The following is a 22,488-nucleotide window of genomic DNA, read 5'->3' on the forward strand; positions in this document are numbered from 1 at the left end:
CTTCCTAAAATTATTTTCTTGTATATTCCTACTAATTCAAGGTCCCTTAACAACTTGGTGTGATTGGTTTGGAAGAAAGAAGGCTTGTTTCTTCAAATGGACAACTTGTTCAAGTAAAGAAGATTGAAGAAAAAGGTAAGAATTCATCTACTTCTAATTATGTTTTGAAGGTTTTTGTGTTGTGGAATATGTAAATGAGAAGAATATATAGAAACATGGAAGTTTGCATGGTGGAAGAATAAGCCGAGCATGTGGCCGAACGTGTTGTGTAGTGTATAGTATGTTGAAATTTATGTTGTATTTTGGTTGTGAATATTGATGGAGTTTGTATTAGAAATGAAAGTTGAATAAAATGGGATGGAATTGGAATTTTGCACCTTGGCCGTGTGGTGTATGGCAATGGAATAGTAATGGATTTATTTTGTTTAATATGTTGATTGTGTTGTGGTGATTATTATGATGTAAATGAAGCAATTATGGGTTGAGTTGGTATGAAAACGGAATGTAGAAATTTATGTCGTATTTGTATGATTTTATGACATTATGGAAATTGAGATATTAGAGTGTGAATTATGATGATTGTTAATGAATTTGGAAGATGGAAATATGTTATGAATATCTATGTTAAAGATTGGAAGATTTGGATAAATTATGACTTTGGTGGAAAGTTGTGTCTTTTGTACAATTTGTGTATATATGGTAGAAATGATATGAAATGCTTCCGAATGGTATTGTAATGACTTTAGTTAGTAATGAATGTGAATATGATGGCATTGATTTGGACGTGTGGAGTCGGAATGGAAGTTACGGTATTATGTTGGAAAGTTGGTTAGTTATGTCATGTTGTGTTTTGTTATGATTGTTGATGTTGTTGTTGGGTTGTTGTTTGTTGTTTTGAGCCGAGTTGAATCTCGGGGGTGTCGTGTTTATAGGGGAAGTGCTTTGCCGAAATTTCGGTAGCCAAATAGAAAACCAAAGATTGAAATGTCAACTTGCATGAATAGTAACTCGGTAAAGATGACCATTTGCGGATTTTCGACGAAATGGGATTGGAGTTTCGACAAGCGTAAAAGGCAAGAAAGGTATGTAAAGTTTGCCTATTCTTCTCTTGGCACGTCTTAGATGTATTAGGTTCGACTTTGGTCCTTGGGGATATTCCTACTTCTGAATCCGCACTTGAATTTTCCCTTTTCCTTGCAATAGAATTGAACCCAACTAGATCATGAATAGCTAGAATGGTCTTAGACCTTAAAACTTGTCCAAATTCAATCCGATTACTCTAAAACATTTATTAAGGATATTATGAAGTTCGACATGTATGTTTTATGTTCGCCACCTCGATTGACCGAGGTGGGCCCACTATTTCGATTTTATCCTTTTGTAATTACGATTTGTTTCGAGCGGTTTTCAAAGAATGTTTTGATTACTAAACAAAATCATTTTAAATATTCCATCAAGCCCTATGAAATGTTTTGATATGTACTTTGACTTTGAAAGTTCTGTTTGATATAATCTTCCGTGATGTCCGAAAGGTACGTACTATGACTTCCGTCCGATTCCATTACTTTGATTTGTCATTTGCTATGCCTCATCGAGTCTCCGGAAATATATATGGTATTTTTATTGCATTAGTTTCTCACTACTCCACTCGTGGATGCCTCAATGTTTCCCACACCGAGCCCGGCCAGGATATGTTCTCAAGCGTATTCCTCTGCATTATTCGCCGCGCCCCGGTGTGAGGGGGCAGGTATATATACGTACATGGGTTGTGGTGTATGATGTGCCATGTACGCTTATTCTGATATCTGCTGATTATGTTCTGATGTGGCCACTTGGTATGTTATGATTTGTTCGGAGATATTCCCTACTCTGAAGTATGCTGTGTTGGCGCGGGACCGAAGGGAGCGCCTCTGTTCTGTTCACCGAGTCCCATAGCGGGGCCGGCTTTGCATATGTTTTCTGCATGCATTACTTATGATTTTCTGGTATGCATTTTGATTCCCTATGTATCTTATGCTTCCTCCGCACATTCTGGTTCGATTTTAATTTTATTTATTACATGCTCTGCTTTACATATTCAGTACATTTTTCGTACTGACCCCCTTTCTTCGGGGGCTGCGTTTCGTGCCGCGCAGGTGCAGACGACTGGTTTGTGGAGCCGTTGCTTAGGTTATATACTCAGCTGCTGAAGTGCTCCTTTGTCCGGAGCCCGTGTTTTGGCATAAAATTTTCTATTTTTATATGTACGTATTTGATGCAGGGTACGGCGGGGCCCGTCCCGTCATATGATTATGTTTTGTTCTCGTAGAGGTCCGTAGACATGTGGTGTGGGTTCGTATATGCTCGTGAGCTTTGCGTACGTTTAGAGTTATTATGTTTTGTGACGGCCTTATCGGCCTTCGCGCGGCATGCCCACTTGTCCTTGTTAAATTATTATTTCTGTATATTTGTAATATTTTGCTAATTTAGGCTAAGGTACGTACGAGTGTCCAACTAGGGGTCAAAGATAAAATATACATTTATATCTTCGAAATATTATTTTCTATCAAAAAATAATTTTATTTTGTTGTAATGAGATTTTTGTAATATTTTGTTGATATAATGTTTAATTCCTAATTTTATTTGAATATTATACTGAATATGTTTAAAATGATAAATTATCTACATTCGATATCGAAAACAAACGAATCTTAATCATTCGATGTTCGTATCCAGAGACAACATCTTAATATTTCAGATGTGTATTCAGATTTAGACGCCTAAATCTTAATACACATCTTAATATTCGGATGTGTATTCAGATTCAGACGTCTTAATCTTATTGAAAACAAATAAGGCCTAAGTTTTATTCATGATCCCATCCATTATTTATCAATTCATTCCATGCTTGTAAGTAGTTTGATTAAGGATTTCCATGGAAATGGGCTTAGTAGAAATTTATGAAATTGAAGGTCCTATTGTGATTAGAACTTCATGAGTTTTAGGATTATGACTAGTTAGATTATGGGTAAGATGAATTTAAGTTGAAATTATAGTTTTGACCTTCGGGTCTAGGGACAGGGTTTTGGGTTGACTTTTGGACCCGAATCCTTTATATGGCAATATGAGTATCGATAGATTCGTATTCTTATGTAGATACCGTATTTGAATAGAATGTGCTCGTTCAGCAGCTCAAAGGAAAGGAAAGGAAAGGTCGCGGAGTGACTTTTCGGCTTTGGATTCAGGCAAGTTGAGACTTACTGGACCCTTTATGTAGTATTATGAGTTGGTTAATGTAATTAAGGAGCGTATTGGGGAATTGAGGGTTCGGTACTCGTGAGGTGATGAACACTTGTACGGGTACCGGTTGTTGCGCCCCATTTTTTTCTCGAAAAAGGGGCCAAGACACGTGACAACTCTTTTAGAGGGTTTAAAAGATAAGAGTCACCACCTAACGAGTTAAGGTGCGTTAGGGCACCATTTACTACACTAATTGCAAATAACTCTGTTTAAAACTAGTCTGCGTAACTAAAGATCGGGTAAGAGTTCAAATTACCTCGAAAGGAAGGTGTTAAGCACATTTCGAGGTCCACAATTGTGGGTCCCGTCTGAATTTAATATTTATGTGGGATTAACTGAAGAAGATAACTAAACGGGAAAAAGATGATTCACATAAATGAGATAGCTAATTTTTTAGATTTTAAACTAAAATAAAATCATAACTGTTCAAACCAAGTTAAAAAAACCTCTTTTGCGAAGAATTACTTCGAGCTTCTTAGTGGCATAAAGATGATACAGTAACAAAAGAAAAAAGAAAAAGAAGAACTAATCTACACACACGATCATGTATATAGGGCAATAAAAGTTGTGAAGAGCAGGACACTAACCTTATTTGCGGAGCATCGAATTAACAAAGAATATAAAAAAAAATCAAAATGTCAAGTCTCGAACAATATGGGTAGTCCACAAGTAATAAACCACTTGAGATTTCGAAAGAGTCACAAACCTTGACCTCTAGATTTTCACACACCTGAATGAGCCCTATTAAAGGTTCGTGTTGAGAGAAGGATTATTCTATATTGCCAAAAGAGTCGCAAACCTTGACCTCTAGATTTTCACGCACTTGAATGATGAGCCCTATTAAAGGTTCTTGTTGAGAGAAGGATTATTCTCTATTCCTCATAGTGTGTTCTAGTTGGTACCCATGAATTATAACATCTCACAAAAGAAAAGACACGGTTAATAAAATGTGTGCCACCTTAACTTTGGTGGCGAATTTAATGTAAAGGACTAAAATAAATAACAAATTAATAATATATAAATTTAAAGCTAAGAGTAGGAGAATGATGTAGGATCAGGACATGACAAGGTTGAGAACGGACCTAATGCGATGTTACTCCGCTCTATGCTATTTTGGTATGAACGCCTTAAAACGGGACTAAAAGAATTCTTTAAAATGTCTAAGAGTACTAAATAAAAACATCTAAGCATTAAAGAAAGTTGCGTGAAGCTTAAAAATGTTTTGATGTTTAGATTGTATAAAAGCATGTCACAGTTTAACGTCATAATAAAAGTTGTCAAGTTTTTGAGACTTTTAAAGTAGCGACATATGAAATTAGAAAGGGGATAAGCTATAGCCGGCCTTTTTCATCATTTCCCGACATACCTGGGTTCCCGCTTAGGGCGACAACTCCATTTGTCGTGATTGAAATTCAAGCGATGTCATTCCATTGTGATGTATATGTAAATAATATTCAAAAAGGTGAGAGTATGTCTGTTCTTAATGTTTAACTAATTATAAGAAGAGAATCAAAATAATAAGTTAATTAATATTCTTAATCAAAGCACATAAGAAGTAAAGGGTTTAAGAAAAGAGCTTTTTCGTTCTTCTCTTTTTATCATTTTGCTACGGTTTTTAGAATAAATATGTACCCCGTCTCACTCCTTCTCACGTGTGATTAATTCTTTTTTTTTTTTTTTTTTGCGTGGATTACCCTTCATTTGGGGTGGTCTTTAGTTTTTGGCCTCTGCCTTTGCAAATTCTGCCCATTGACAGAATTTGGGCCTTAAGGCAGAATTTGCAAAATTCTGCCTTTGCATGGGCAGAATTCTGCCTTGCGAAATTCTGCATTAAGACAGAATTTGCAAAGGCAGAGGGCAAAAATTAAAGACCACTAATTTGAAGGACAAAAATTAAAGACCACCCCCATCGAAGGGTGATCCTGCAAATTGCCCTGATTAATTGCGAATTGCCCTTCTTTTGGGGTGGTCTTTAAATTTTGCCCCTCATATTTGTAATCTTTAAATTTTGCCCTTCGGCTAAAACCCATGGGTTCCAGGTTCGAACCCCCACTCAGTCAAAAATTTTAAAAAAATTCGCAAGGCAGAGTTTAAATTTCGCTATGCCCCCACCGGCAGAATTTTAGTTATGTTTAACCAAAAGTCTGCCGATGGGGGCAGACTTTGCCTTGAGGCATATATATATATATATATATATATATATATATATATATATATATATATTATATATTTCACACACTTTCAGTAAACTTTTAGTTATGCCTTAACTAAAAGTGTGCCCCATAAGGCGGAACTTTTCCTTAAGGAATAACTAAAGTTATGCCGGACCCGACATAACTATAAGTTCCGCCTTATAAGGCAAAGTTTATGCCTTAAGAAAAAGTTCCGCCTTAGGGGCATACTTTTAGTTATGCCTTAACTAAAAGTCTGCCCCATAAGGCATAACTAAAAGTATGCCCATAAGGCGGAACTTTTCCTTAAGGCATAACTAAAAGTTTGCCTTATAAGGCAAAGTCCATGTTTTAAGGAAAAGTTATGCCTTATGGGGCATACTTTTAGTTATGCCTTAGCTTAAAGTCTGCCCCATAAGATATAACTAGGAAAAGACTTTTAGTTAAGGCTTAACTAAAAGTCTGCCCATAAGTATGCCGGACCCGATATAAACTTGTTAAGGAATAACCAAAGTTATGCCGGACCCGACATACTTATGCCAAGTCTGCCCATAAGGCATGAGTATGCCGGGTCCACAATAACTTTGGTTATTCCTTAACAAGTCCGGCATACACGCGACCCAAACCTTACCTTGCTATTTTTTTTTTTTTAATTTATGCTTGAGCGGGGGTTCGAACCCAGAACCTCATGATTTTTGCGCGAAGCTCAGGGTTGCAACGCGAAGGACAAAAATTAAAGACCAAAGAATATGGAGGGCAAAATTTAAAGACCACAAATATGAGGGGTAAAATTTAAAGACCACCCCAAAAGAAGGGTAATCTGCGCAAAAAAATGATTAATTAAAGATTAGGCCTTAACCGTGTTTTTTGGCCCGAAATATTCTTATGGACAATGGGCTAATATAACATTTGTGACTATAACTCAATTACCAAATTAACTAAAATCCAAACAGAAAATTGAGTGGATCACCCTTCATACGGACTGGTCTTTAATTTTTGGCCCTCAATTCGCTGATCTTTAATTTTTATCCGTACTTCTCATTTAATGAAAATTTGTGGGCTAAAGTATCCTTTTCGCATAAGAGATTTTGGGTTTGATCCCTAGAGTTGAAAATAATAATAATTTCGCAAGGCATAGGTTTCTATGAACAAACCTATGCCTATTAGGGCGAAGTTACATAGAACCTATGCCTTGTCCGGCAAAGGTTCGTGGAAATGAAGTTCTTCCTTAATTTCGCAACTATGCCTATAGGCATATGTTCCATGTAGTTTCATAGAAACCTTTTTCGTGTCCGGCACAGTTTCTATGTAACTATATAGCGAATAGGCATAGTTTCATATGAACTTATGCCTTACGTTTTTTTTTTCTACTGAGCAGGGGTTCGAACCCAGAACCTCGGAGAATTTTCGGCCACCTTTTTAAGCGAAGGGCAAAAATTAAAGACCAAAGAATTTGAGGGGCAAAAATTAAAGACCATTGACCTATATATACATAATAAGAAAAGTATTTACAACATATAACGAAACTTTTCAGTTTACAAAATATAGCAATAGATTTCTTACAAAATTTATACGAAATTTTCGCTCAATTTTTTTTTACAAAAAAATTAATTTTTTAGTTTTTTTTAAATAATTATTTTTTTCTGCTCAAGGTTTAAAAAATCTCTCAAAATTTTGTGTATGAAAAAATGTATGAAATGTGTATATCTCGGTCAAAGCTTAAAAAGTTCGCTCAAAATTTTGTGTATCAAAACTGTATGAAAAATGTATGAAATGTGTATATCTGGTTCAAGGCTTAAAACGTTCGCCTTTTTGTGTATAAAAACAGTATGAATTATGTATATCTCGCTCAAGGCTTAGAATTTCACTCACATTTTTTGTGTATAACGTTCATGTTAGGTTTCTGGAAAATTAATACAACTACAACAACATTGTATACAACTTTCATAAAATATTTAAGGCTTAAAAAAATCGCTCAAAATTTTTTATATGAAAAATGTATGAAATATGTATATCTCGTTCAAGGTTTAAAAAGTTCGCTCAAAATTTGTGTATGAAAACTGTATTAAAAATTTCGCACACATATACACATTTCATACAGTTTTATACACAGAAAATTGATTGAATTTTTTAAGCATTGACCGATTTTTTTAAAATAAAAAAATAATGTTTTTTTTAAAGTATGAAAAAAGAAGATCCGTTATATTTTATAAATAAGGAAAAGTATCATTATGTTTTTTAATAAAAAGTCTTAAGTAGGTGGCCTATATCATTTTTTCAAAAATTAAAGACCAGCGCATTTGAAGGACAATCATGCAAATTGCCCAAATCCAAATATGTGTAAACCCACAAGAATTCAAGGAAAGGAACTGAAAATGTGCTTTTGCAAAAGGGAAAAAGACATACAATGGCCAACATGCCAAAGTAATCCCACATTTGGCCCAGATTTGGGCCTAATACCGTGAGCTGGCCGGTAGGCCCAAACTATTTGTTACACCTGGGAAATTTCCCGTTAGCGTACAGTGAGTAGACTAGCGAAGGGTACGACGTATACGGTGTTTTGATAAGTAAGAAATAGCCTTTAATGGTCCTAATTAAGATTTCCAAAGACATTGGAAGTAGGAGACGAAAGTTGCCAAGGGAAGGCAAGGCATATGATAGGTATCGGATGGGAATTATGAGTAGCGAGTTAATGAAGTTCTAATGGTGCTTTGGGAAAGAGTTATAACTCCCCTTAGATTGTTAATGAGGTGATAAACAAGTGTTAAGAAGGTTCCATAAGGATTGGAGATCAATGAGACGACGGGAACAACATCGGAGAAATTGTGGATTACACGGCCACTTCCACGGACCGTGTAACCTTATACGGACCGTGGAAGGGTCCGTATAACTCCCAACGAGTTGGTGGCCCGGCTGGTGGTGAACCACGACCAGTCCCACGGACCGTACAATGTTCCACGGACCGTGAAAGTGTCCGTGGAAGTCCCGACGCCGAACAACAGTTACGTTATATAAATGTGTTCCCACTTCATTTATTTCATTTCACACATTTCTTCATCTCTCTCAAGACCTCTAGAAGGTTTCATACACTTCAACCACAAGAATTCAAGGAAAATTTATGATCAACTTCATCAAACCAACAAGAATCAAGTGTATGAAACCTCATTAAAGTCATCTAAACCAAGAAAATCCCAAGAGAAGTGAATTAGGGTTTTTGGTGTAAGAAGGGAATCTCCACTCAAGACTTATTCTACCATTATCTAAGGTAAGTTTTATGGTATTCTTATGTTGTTTAAGGTCTTGAGAAGTTGAAATACTTGGATTTTAAAAGAATATAGAAAGTGGGTCATAAATGCAAGAATAGTGCCATTGTTGAGCCATAGTTTGGAATGAATCATGAATATGGATACGTTGCGATTGTAAGTAGGTTATGAATGACATCTAGAACATGGAATAAGCATTGTATGTGAAAGAACGTGATAGTGAACTATGGTCATGATTATGGAGGAATTGAAGTGAAATTACCAAATGTAGATAATGCAAATGAATGATGATTGTTGTTTTTGATATTGTGATAGTTGTTATTAACGTTTGGGAGTTGATATGGAATATGGAGGAAGTTGTATAAACAAAGGAAATGCTGCCCAATTTTCTCTAGCATTAGTAAGCACGTTCTCATAATTATTTAGCTAATGTCGATACGAATTCTCTTGAAGGTAGAACGTGAGCATTAAAGGAGAACGAGCGAGCGATAGAATAATTAAACCACAAAGGTATGTGAGGCTAAACCTTTCTTTCTAAGGCATGAATCTTATGGCATGATTTTCCATCCTTCTCCATGAATTTTCCTACATTCCGGAAACTAAGAGTCTATGTTCATGAATAGCTATATGAGACAAGAGATACATTACGAGTACGATAATGATGATGAAGAGTTTGAGTCTAAAGATTCTAAAGTTCCTGATATGCTAGTTCCATAAAGTTCTCGCTAAGGATACGATATGATGTTTCTACAATCTAATGACCCTGTTCACGATCCCTTGAGGTTACATCGTTGGGTTACACTCACCTTAAAATGTTAATTCCTTCAAGGTGAGATACGACGAATATAGTCACTCCATAATGTAATCGGGGGTTCCGGACCTTATGTCACCCCGATATTGTTATAGATTGTCTATGAGCTCTAATGCATGTCCTACGACAAATGTTTCCGGAAGAATTATGAGTCTATGTTCATAGAGGATTTCATATGAGATAAAGGTAAGAGATATGCCGTAGATGCGATAATGGTAATGAAGAGCCTAAGTTTAGAGACTATAACGCCTATCATACGATATTTTTATGAAGTTCATGTTATGAATATGATATTATTTTCATAGTCCTTAATTCAAATACTTGCTCTATGAAAAGTTATGATAAGCTTATGAGATGTATGTGATGATAAAAGATTTCCGTAGTAATGGCAATGATGATGATGAGATATACCGAGCCTCGTTATGGCCGGGTACGGAAGACATGTATGTGATATTGTCGAGCCACTACGTGGCCGAATACGGATATTGTCGAGCCACTATGTGGCCGAATACGAATATTGTCGAGCCACTACGTGGCCGAATACGGATAATGTTTAATGTGTATGAGCAAATACGATATTATGATATGTATATGTGTATGTACTTTCCGCGACCATTAAGAAGAGGTAATGTAAGCATGACAAACATCTAAAAAGGTATTTGAACTTTCATTTCATGCTGCCCTTCACGTTTACTTATGTTACTACTCATGCTTTACATACTCGACATATTTCGTACGACGTCCTTTTCTTTGGACGCTCGTGTTCATGCCCACAGTAGAGCACAAGGAGGTGACCCGGTGTTCCTAGGTGTTACTCAAATAGGCTTACGTACACTCCATTACTTTGGAGGTGCTATGTTGAATTGTTATTTTGTGTATATATATTTGGGCACGACAGGGTCCTGTCCCGTCCCTATGTTAGTACTCCAGTAGAGGCTCGTAGATACGTATGTGTGGGTAGTATGGTCTCACAATTTTCTCATTGTATATGTGTATATATTATTTTGATAGCCGAAGGGCATATGTATATAAAGTGAATATGTTTCCAATGATCATAATTTTCTACGATTATGTGTATAAGAAATATGAATGACGCAGGATGAGTAATAGAATGAGAGGTGCTCGGTGGTTAGCCTCGGGTACCCGTCATGGCCCGTAGCCAGGTCATGACACTATTCCCAAGCGCTGGCCGGTCCAGCGGCCCAAACGCCTTTAAAAAAAAACAGACTTTCTAAAGTCTAGAAGTCCGCTACAAAAAAAAAAAAGGACTATTTGTGTGCCACTAAAGATAAACTTTTTTTTTTTTTTTTTTTTTTTAGTGGCAATTAAAAAAGTCTCCACTAAAGGTTAAAATTCATATTGAGCCTTCAACAAATGTTTCAAAACATATATAATATGTGTATACTTATACAGTGATTGAACTTTCAAAAAATATTCCAAAACATGTATAATATGTGTATATTTATACGTTGATTGAGCCTTCAAGAAATATCTCAAAACATGTATAATAATACTTATGATATATTTTCTATACATATACAGTAAGAATACATATTCTATACAACAATGATAGATTTTATATACTAAAGTAACCGTCATCGAAAACTTAACAAACTAAAATATATCAACTACAAACTAATAAAATTAGTAAGTATACATTAATTATACATTTATTAAACATAAATTATACGTTAATTATACATTTATTATACATAAATTATACGTTAATTATACATTTATTATACACATATTATACAATAATGATACAGTTTCTATACGTATGATACATTTTCTATACATATACAGTAGTGATACATATTCTATACAACAATGATACGGTTTCTATACGTATATGTATGATATATTTTTTATACGTATGATACACATTCTATACAAGAATGATACAATTTATCTACACTTTCTATACAAGAATGATACAGTTTATATATTGTATGTGTATGATACATTGTCTATACGTATGATACACTTTCTATACAATAATGATACAGTTTATACATAAATTATACAACAATGATACATTTTCTATACTTATGTATGGAGTATGTATAATATGTGAATTATGTATAAAATGTGAATCATTAGTATATAATCAATGTATAACTAATGTATAATATATGTATGATTAGTGAGTATACGTTGATGATACATTTATTATATACAAATTACATAACAATGATACAAACTTATGATACATTTTCTATAGATATACGGTAGGGATACATATTCTATACAACAATGATGCTTTTTTATATGTATGATACATTTTTGATACATTTTCTATACATGGTTGATCTTTAGTGGCTTTTACAGGAAAAAAAATGATCTAGTCGCCACAAATAGTCCTCTTTTTTTTTTTTTTTTTTTTTTTTGATTTTAGTGGCGACACAAAAAGGTCGTCTTTTGTGCTACAATTTAGGGTTTGGAGAAACGTGGGCATCCGTGAATAGTTTGGGCCGGATGGCCCTTTATGTCCTTTTCCCTTCGCAAAATGGGGGCAATTTATAATAAAAAATATCCACTACATGCATGAAATTTGCTTATGGAAATATTAAACTTCTGAATTCCGCCAAACAATTACTAGAACCTGCTATTTTAATCATAAGAGCATTCAAAACAAACTTCCAAAAATTCCAAACATATGCAGTAAATACAATTACCCAGGTTATTGAAAAATATGACAAACAGTTACATTTAAAAGAGAAAAAAAAAATGATGACTATCTACTCATTCTAACTATATGTGTATATACATCTGCACACATTTTTTCTTCATATCTTGAGAACGTAAATTTTCAAGATAGTAAACTGATTGAATCTAATAGTAGTAAACAAATTCATCTTTACGAATGACTATAGATACATGATAGAATTCCCTTTCGGAAACTAACTCTGTTAAGTTTATATTTCTTTTAGCTTTCTTGAAGAAGACAGACTAATTTACTCCATGATATGTATTAATTCAAAGCAACCGAACAAAACAAATCATAACAGTTAACTAATCCATACATGTTAACTAAACAAGACTAATTAGGAATAATTATCAAACAAGAAATGGACTTTAGACGGGAACAAACATTTTCAGCGTGAACTGGTTCCATCGATTGCCATCCAAGCAGAGTATAATCTAGTATTTCTAAAACATGTGTGCACCACTAATTTTATGGAGAGACCGTGGGTTCACGTACCCCAATATTGACATGTGCATCACCCTTGCATTCAAGTATTATCCCGCCAAGATTACAGATCACGTCATTTTATTGTTCCCACTTATTTTGTTAAGGATTTATCATCATGATCTCGGAACGATGTTCTAATTAATTGGAGCAAGAAGGTTTTCTCAATGCAGAGAAGAAAAGGGCGACGAAGAAAATAAATGGAGTTGGATATGATCCCGGAGAGTGTCCGGCTATGAAGAGCTTTTAGAAGATCAAGTTCCCCACTTAGTGCGTCTAGGATTTGAAGGGGAAAAAATGAAAAAAGAAACGTTAGGGGAGGGAGTTTAAGATGAAAAAGATTGATTTGTGGTGAAGAGTAATATTTTTTCAGTGGGAAAGAAAAGATTTTTTTCTTCTGATTTTGTGGGATCTCTCATATGGTAAAATATTTTAAAATTTCAAATGGATATCAAAGTTATGTTGGTTTTAAAATCATGAAGAACTGTCACTTTATTTACATTTTGCCAAGATAGTTAATTTGATATATTAATAAACTAATAGTAAGTAAAGAAATTTACAATTATAAAGGGAGAATAAAATAAAGTAAATACTTTTTCTAAAATTATATTGATGCCTTTGATAGTTGAAATGAAATGTTCATTTAATGAATGGTAATTGCAATAAAATAACGTGAGGAATAAATAATGAAATTATGATGATAATAATAATAGTATTGGTGTTACGATGCGGAATACATAGAATAATGCTCGAAATATTTTATAAATTGTTATGGCCTTTATTAGAGGTCCGTATATATGAATGTGCTTAAAAAAAAAAAAAGTAATATCTAACATAAAAAATTTGTTAACTATATTAACTTAATATGCAGTAAAAATTACGATATATGGGGTAACAGAGGAAAATAAGGTAATAATGCTTGTAAAAGTATTAAAAATGCTATAAATATTATGATGACTTTTTAAATAAGATAGCAACTCATTAAAATAATTTAGAGTAAGGAAGGACAAAGTTGAGTGTCAATACCAATGTATTTGTATGAGTAAGGAGAGACAAAATTGGGTGTCAACACCGGTGTACCTGTATGGGTAACTAAAACATGAAAGAATTGTGCTTTGTGATAGGGAATGTATGTTTGGTCTTTGGGCCTTGGCGGTAGTGATTAAATCCACTACGTTGGTATGGTTGTTGCTTATTTGGGCTATGCTAGCTATGTTTGATTGATACTTGTAAATATTGACGTGTGTTGCATTCATCACTTCACATCTCGTTTGTATTATGAAAGAGTAATTTATCTTGATAAATTGCATTGATGTTATGCATTTGCATGGTGACATTATTGACATCTGATTGATGAGATACGAGAAAAGGGCCTTGGGGGCTGATATTGGGTATGGGACATGGACAGGGTGATGATGATATTATAGCCTATTGGTACGGTACCCGATGTGGTCTGGGAGAACTGGTATTCCGGGTGGGTATATGGACCTCATGAGTCCCTCATGGGTCACATGAAACCTACTGCTAGAGCGTGTGTATATCGGTGCATATGACTATTGCTTTGCATACCATTCACTTGCATTTCATACTATATTTACTTGTTGACTAGCTTCCATGCCATACTTGTTCGAAATGTTGAAAAGGTTGAATCTTTATGACTATACTAAAAAAGGGACAGGCTTTATGAATTGGTTGAGTTGTGATTTTCTTACCTTAATTACTTGAATGCTCATATACTGTGGATCTTGATACTAACAAAGCAAAAAGGTGAGTAACGGAAGTACCAACCCTCACCATCGCCATACTTTAGGATCAGGCAACGATGTTGTTGGGTACACGTGCTTCCCGTACTCACTCTACACTTGCTGCACTTTTTGTGTGCAGGTTCGGATTCGAGCACGAGTGGAGTTTGAGGTTTGGCCGTTCATTGAGGCGTACCATTTTTGGAGTGTAGGGTGAGCTAATGATGGTTCCACGGCACCAGACATCTTCCTATCTTTCTTTCTGTCTTTTTCATATCAGACAATAGTATGTAGTATTTCCAGACTTGTATTCGGGTTAGTAGCTCTTGTACTTATTATGATGTAAACGTCACCTATGTGGAATCAAGGCAAGGACCTCTAAAGATCAAAAGGAGTATATATGAAGATGAGCACTCGTGAGCATGCTTTGACACCATTTCGGAGATCCCAAGTGTGGAAGATTGCATGGGAATGACGGATTGGAGAAAGGGAATGAAGATGGCTACGTTTGCAAGGAGGCTATTACATAAAAGCTAGCGTTTTCGGATTTCAAGTTCAGGGAAGACAACCAAACAAGGCCCTTACTTCATTAAGGGTAGAAGTGTAATAACTTAGTTGTCTTCTTCATATTTCTAGTATAAATAGGAGTTCATTTCATTTTGAAGACTTAGACTATTTTGATTATTATTATTTGATATTTGGATATTGTAACTCTTGAGAGTTGAGCGATTGCTTGGCCTTGGATTGGGTGATTGTTGAGAGGATAGGTTATTAGGGATTTCAATCCCTCTTGGTCATCCTAAGAATTTGGTTGCTTCTTGTTCTTAATTTAGAAGTCTTAGTTTTCTATAACTTTGGTTGCTAAATTAAGTCCAAGTTGTGTCAAATTATCTATCTCTTTAATTTCTTGCATTTTATTGTTGTTTTCGTTTCCATTCTTGCATCATATTACTTCCAGATTTTGAGAAGTAGTTTGACTTAGACTTATTTTATTTAAGTTATTTACAACTATTTAAGTACATTGGGTTGTTTTCCTTTACTTTCCGCATTTACTTTATATTTTGAAACTTGTTTGGTTTAGGGTTCACCTACGGGTTAGGGTTAGGTGCCCTCACGACACAAATGGGATTTTGGATCGTAACAAATTTGGTATCAGAGCTCTAGGTTCAATGATCTTATAAGTACAAGACAATGTCTAGTAGAGTCTTGCGGATCAATACGATGACGTCTGTACCTATCTTCGAGAGGCTATAGGCATTTAGAAAATTTCACTTCTTTTATTCTTATCATGTGTTCTTGACTTTATTGAATTCTAAGTTTCTTGTTTCACTCTTTTCTCACAGATGGTGAAGATTAGATCAACTGCGGCTGGAAAGCAAGAGCCTGCACCTGTATCTGCACCTAAGTCCATTGCTAGGGCTGCTGTTCGAGGCAGGGGTAGGGGAGAGGCAGAGGTAGAGGTAGACTTCGAGTGGCGGCACAGCCCGAGGCCGAGAACTACTGGCACCTCAGGGCTGTTCTAGGGCGGTATCTCCTGCGCGGGATGTGATTGAGGAGGATAAGCTAGTTCAGGTTGAGGAGGTTAGACCAGGACAGGAACTTCTGGGTTTCATTCCTACATCTGTGCTTCAGGACACTATGGTTCGTATGTTGGGTTTTCTTGAGAGTATGACTCAGGCAGGTCTTCTACTGGCTACTTCTGATGGTTCGCAGACTGGAGTTGGTGACAGACTCCTGATCACATGACTACACTCAAATTTTAGACTCCAAGAACTAGGCCAGTACATGTTGTCGCTCCCCGCTTCTTGGGTGTGCCAGTGCTTGGGTTTGCTTCACCCCCAGCCACTCAGCCCACAATGTCTATGGATGAGCAGAAGGTGTTTGAGTGCTTTAGGAAAATGGACCCTCGCAAGTATGATGGAGACCCCAAGGATGATGTTGATGAGTTTTTGATCAGCTGTCATGAGAGGTTGCACAACCTCAGATTAGTGGAGTCTCGTGGAGTGGATTACACCACTTTTCAGATAATTGGACCCGCCAAGCAGTAGTGGAGGTTGTTTGTTGAGACTAGACCAGCAGGATCCCCTCCTTTCACTTGGGCTTCATTTACTCAGGTATTCTTGGAGAAGTTTGTAACTCGTAGTGTGTGAGAGAGAAGGAGGCCTCAGTTTGAAGGGCTACGCCAAGGGTGTATGACTGCGACAGAGTACGACATCCAGTTCCATGCATTGACTCACCATGCCTTGATGATTCGTCCTGATGAGGCTGAGAGGGTGAGGAGATTCACCAATGGGTTGATTTGTCCACTTCGTTTGATTGCAACACAAATGGCTGCCATAAGGTCTTCTTTCCAGCAGATAGTAGATGCAGTTCGAGATGCCGAGTTTATTAAGCATGATTACTACGAGGAGAGGGTGGTCAAGGGGCCTCACTTTGCCTCTTGTGTTGGTACCTCGTCTGGAGGTAGGGGACATCATGGTGGTCGTCATTATCGTCAGCCTAGGCCAGTTTATGCAGCTATGATAGTATCAGAGGTAGGTCAATCGGTGCATACTTCTTATGGTTCAGAACATTTGACCCTGAGTTCTTATAGTCCATCTAGCTGTGGTGGACATTCAGGTGTCGGTCTTTCTTAGGGATCCGCAGTTACCAGAAGGTATTTTGAGTGTGGTGACCTTGGGCATTTCAAAAGGGATTGTCTCACACTTAGGCGTGGTGGTCAACATCAGAGTTCTCAGACTTCCAAACCTAGGACAGCTACGCAGCCGATTACAAGTAGTTCTCATGGTGGTAGAAGTGGTTCTCAGGTAGGTAGGGGTGGTACTCAGTTCAGCCGAGGAGGTGGTCGTGGGGGTACTCAGACTTCGGGTGATCGTGCCCATTTTTATGTCTTTTCGGGTAGACTTGAGACAGAGGCCTCCGATGTAGTCATCACTGTCACACCCCTTTTTTGCCCCTACGAACGGGTTGTATTATTAAAGGGGTTTTCCAATTAAAGTGACAGTGTTGAAAAGGGATTATTTTATTTATTCAGACATCACCACTTGGAATTGAGTTTTGGTGTTCCAAGTCACCTTATGAATCCCTAATCAAAATGAAATGACTCTATTTTATTGTTTCGCAAAAATAAAAACCAGGTAAGGAATTTTGTTGACGGGAGAGAAGGAATTGGGCATTCTCCGAGTCCCGTGTTTCTAGCACCATCACTTTATCGCCTTGTATTCGGCTTAAAATTAATTTTGGATAAACGTGTTGGTTTTAGTCGCTTAATTACCTAAAATTAGCTTTGAAATGTGACTTATATTTTCGACTTAGGAGCGTAACCGCACACAAAATCTTTTATTTATAAGAATCGACCAAGGAGCGTATCCACACATGATCAAACTAGAAATGATTGCACTCTCCCCACAAGTTTGAGTTAAAAATGGAGTCAAGGAGGATAACCCCACACGAGACTCTTTGGATTATTGATTTGCGCTAGCCAAGGAACGTTACCGCACACATGGCCAACACATTTCACTAAAAAGTCAAGGAGCGTAACCGCACATGATAATTAAAATTAGCTAACTATAGACCAAGGATTGCAACCTAACAATTGATTAATAATTTAAGCGCACTATATTTTGGACTAATGCTTGCACGGGTCCTAATATATTCCTATTTTTATTAACAGATTTATGCATAGTTCTAATGGTCCAATTAATAAAAAACTAAAGAGGGCAAGAGCATTTCTTTTAAAATGACATTAAATTCTCCATAACCCATTTGATCATGCAACTTCACGTTTTTAAATACAAAGGAAAACAGGCATTTATATTCAAGAATTTTCACACTAAATGACAATCACTAAGAAAACCAACTATTAAGAATCGACATCATAGTAAAGAAATTCCACCATCATAACAGATTCATGCATCCTTTGATTTCAATTATCTTCAATGTCGACATCCAAACTTAAGCATGGAAAGGTAAGCAACTAATATTTTGTCATAAATTCTTCTAACAATGAACTATTTCCAAACAAACGTCAACCAATTTTCATCTTAAACCAAATCAAACATGGGTTTCTCATTCTTTTAAAAATCAAATTTCATCAATAGTTGTTGGTTTATGCCAAATTTTAAACAAAGAAAATAAATTCAAAATGTTTAATAGAATGAACTATCTTTTGAAAAATAACCAAACAACCGCGAAATATCCACACTATTCACAACAGAGAAAGCGAAATGCTACAACGTTTTATAAGAAACCAAATATAATCATCATTCTAAGAATAAAATGCTCACAGTAACAAGTAATTAAACAAAGAATAACATTATATTATAAGAATATAACTGAGTATTTAATAATGGACCTTTTGTGCCAAATCTCTTTTATAACTTCGAGTAGCAAACAATTTTCGAGCCAAAGTGTACATCAAATATTGTTTTGGAAATCAACGAACCAAGACTGGAGCTTTACAAGCAATCTTTACTGGACATGAATTCGGACCGAAGCTCAGTTGTACACTACTCGACAGCAACCTCAAACGGCACTTTGACACTGCTATTTTTTTTAATCATTTTATGGTGTTTAGGAACTGGTTTTGGAGCTGGATTTTAGGGTGGAAAAGGGTGGTGTTAATGGAGTTTTGTGGTGGTCACTGTTTGATCAGATAAGGGAAAGAGCCGTGCTCTTTTTCTCTATGTGTGCCGGCAGTATTCTACATCTAATCCTTCCGAAAATGAATATTTTTCATTCGTGAGTCAGTATTGTCTATCTCGTATTGTCTATCTCTTTATGAATTTTTCTATTTGTATTTCTGTGTGAGTGTGTCGACGGCTGATTCTCCTGTTTTGTGTGTGTGTAGTCTAGGGGCTCGCCTGCGGCTGATTATTATTGAGGCTAGGTCTTAGGAAATTAGGTCTAGTTCTCCTTTTCTTGAGTTTCTATTTTTTGTGACCCTTCCCAAAAAGCCCTTGCAAAATTGGATATTTTTATCCCCAAAATGAAATATGTCATGGATATGGATAGGATGAATTTTTGACATGTGGTAACACGCTATTAGTTGGATTTTTGATTTTTCGTTTTCATTAAAAAGATAAATAAAAATACCAAGATAATTATACTAATCAACTACTGTTAAACCCAAAATAAGAAAAATTAAATAACTGGACTAAGTAAAAATTCAAAATTAATTAATTAAAAAGCTAGATTAAAATAAACCAACTTTTTTTGTGATTTTTTCTTTCGTTGAAACACGAACCTTGTATTCTCAAAATAGTGAATATATTTTTTTCCTTTGTGATTTTCATAAATAAAATCTACTAAAAATAAAATAAAAGTCTCAAATTTCAAAACTAATTAATCTTCTTTTATATGAGTTTTATTTAAGGTATATGTTTTTTTCTTATTATATCATCTTTTACTTTTATACTCATTAATTTGAAATATACGTGCAACGCACGTGCATTTTTCTTCATGCACATACGTTACACATGCATAAAAAAATAGCAAATGCCTCAAACACAACATAGCTTTCTTACTACCACGATAGATTGAGAATCATTGATCCATCGAAATATCATTATGGTGGAAGTTTCTCAAATTGGCTTTGGGGAATAACACTCTTAATGTTACTTCTAAATATTTAGTAAACTACCCTCCAACTTCTCGATTTTTTCTGCTATTTATGTCAGCAATTTGTTTTGCTGATAGAAAGCTTATCTGAGAACAACTTAGAACCTTTGTTGCTACTGTCAATGGTTCTACTAATAGTAGTTGGTTAGTTGGGGGTCGGGGGTCGGGGGTGGGGGTTCAATGAGATTCTCAAGGCCTCTAACAAGTTTTGAGGCAATAATAGTAATAACAATAGAGCCAATTACTTGTGGGACTGTATAAATCACTATAAACTAGTTGACCTAGGCAGCAAAGGCAATCAGTTTACCTGGACCAATAAGAGATACAAAAACATTGGGTGTAACGTGAAGTTGATGACTTGTTTGACAAAAAGAAGAAAATGCAAATGGAAGAAGACGCAAAGGGAGTTAGGAAAGTTGTACTGTATATGGAAGATTCCAGTAATAGTGCAGGAAGAGCATCAAAAAGGTGCTTAGAGTTTGACTTAATTATGGAATGTATTTATAGAGTTTGACTTAATTATGGGATGTATTTACTTTTTGTGTCTTTTGATCTTTCTTTTTTTGGCTCAATTTTTGGGGGCAAATTGGGTTGAATATTTTTTCCAATAATGCCCTTAGTAGAACAATTAATGTTTGAAGTGATTTTGCCAATGGCATCGAAGTAAATTACGTCTGAGATTCTTAGAACATTTTGAATTTCTTTTGTAATTTAATTGTATGTTTGATCTCTTTTGTTGATAAATTTTAATTTTAATTCTTGTAATTTTTTAAAGTTTTTTAAATAGTAAATATGTTATATTTAGATTATTTTTGTAACTATGTTACCATCAAATACAAAATAATAATACAAATTTAACATAAAATATGAGTAATTAAATGATTTAACAGTTAATAAATTTTTAAGGGAAAAGGGTTCAAAACACACTCAAACTATGGCCAAAGTTGTCATAACACACCTAAACTTTTTGGGCCGGGGGGGGGGGGGGGAAGAGGGTCCTATGACCCGCCTGGACTTATTTTTTGTGTATTATTTACGCTTTTATGTGGTGACCTGGACAAGCAAGTGAGCCTACTCTCTTTCAGCGCGTAAGAGAATCTAGAAACTAAATGGACCAGTCTATATTTACCATATGGCCGTGTAAATAACGTCTTTTAGTAACTCAAATCCAATCTTAAATCCCCACAATGGCTAGAACTTGTTGTCTTCTTCCGTCTTTGATTTCTTCCCCAAATTTTGAGGTAAGATTGGATTCTTCCCAAATTTATGTTTAAATTTCCTCCCTTTATGTTTGAAGAGGTAAGATTGGATTCTTACAATTTCTTTCCCCAAATTTCTGTTTAAAAATTAGGGTTAACTATGGAAGAAACAAGATTGGATTTGAATAAGCTTTGTATGGACAATGAAGATCCAATGTTGAATGCCGAGGTGCGATGCAGTCATGGTCTCTTACTCCCATTGAGGACTTCCTGGTCCGACAACAATCCTAGAAGAAGGTATTGGTCTTGCCCCTACTATGGTTCGAAGAAGTGTAAATTTTTTCGATGGTGGGATCTTTCCAAAGTTGACGAAAGATCGAAGTACATTATTCCAAAGTTGGTGAACAAAATGAAGGCGATGAACGAAGAATTAGCTTCAAAGGAGAAGAAAATTAAGGAGATGGAAGAAGGATATGGAAGTTCCGAAATTGCCGAGATGTTGAAGGAGATTGAGATTGAAGAACAATCTGCCTCAAGTGATAAGAAAATGAAGGAGATGGAAGAACAATCAAGTGTGATCAATCTGCCCGAAATTGAAAATTCAAAAGAGATAAAAGTGAAAAAGAAGGGGATCAACAACTTTAGCTTTAATGTGATTTTCACATTTTGTATCTTGATTTGTTTTGCTAGTTGGATCAATTGGTTAATGTGAGGATATGTAAAGACTTGTCATGACCAATTGCCATAGTGATTCTTGTATGTTTATAGTTGAATGCTTTAGTTTTGTGCTTGCTTGGAAGAATGTCTTTTGTGTTGTCGTTAATGTAAGTTAGGAAGTGCTTTGTAGTTTTCTTTTTTGTTGCGGTTAATGTAAGTTACGAAGTGCTTTGTAGTTTTATCTTTTTTTGTGGTTAATATAAGTTGGAAGTTGATGAATGAAATCCCTTTTATTTAGAAAGCAAAGGTGTTACATCTGCACCAACATAAACCTTACTTAAATTAAAAACACGGAGACCTAATCTAATCTATCTCTATGATCTCCTGCTTTTTATTAACAAGGAAGGCTATGCAGTCGTTAGTAGCGTCACAGGTCTTGAAACACAATACATCCCCTTTCCTCAATCTGTTAGCATCGATAAATTCTTTCCAGCCAAATAGAGGCGCGTATGTGCACCAACTTTGTATTTCATGTTGTACGCACCTCTTTCAAA

This window comes from Lycium ferocissimum, chromosome 10 (genome assembly GCF_029784015.1).
Source record: "Lycium ferocissimum isolate CSIRO_LF1 chromosome 10, AGI_CSIRO_Lferr_CH_V1, whole genome shotgun sequence".
Classification (NCBI taxonomy): Eukaryota; Viridiplantae; Streptophyta; class Magnoliopsida; order Solanales; family Solanaceae; genus Lycium; species Lycium ferocissimum.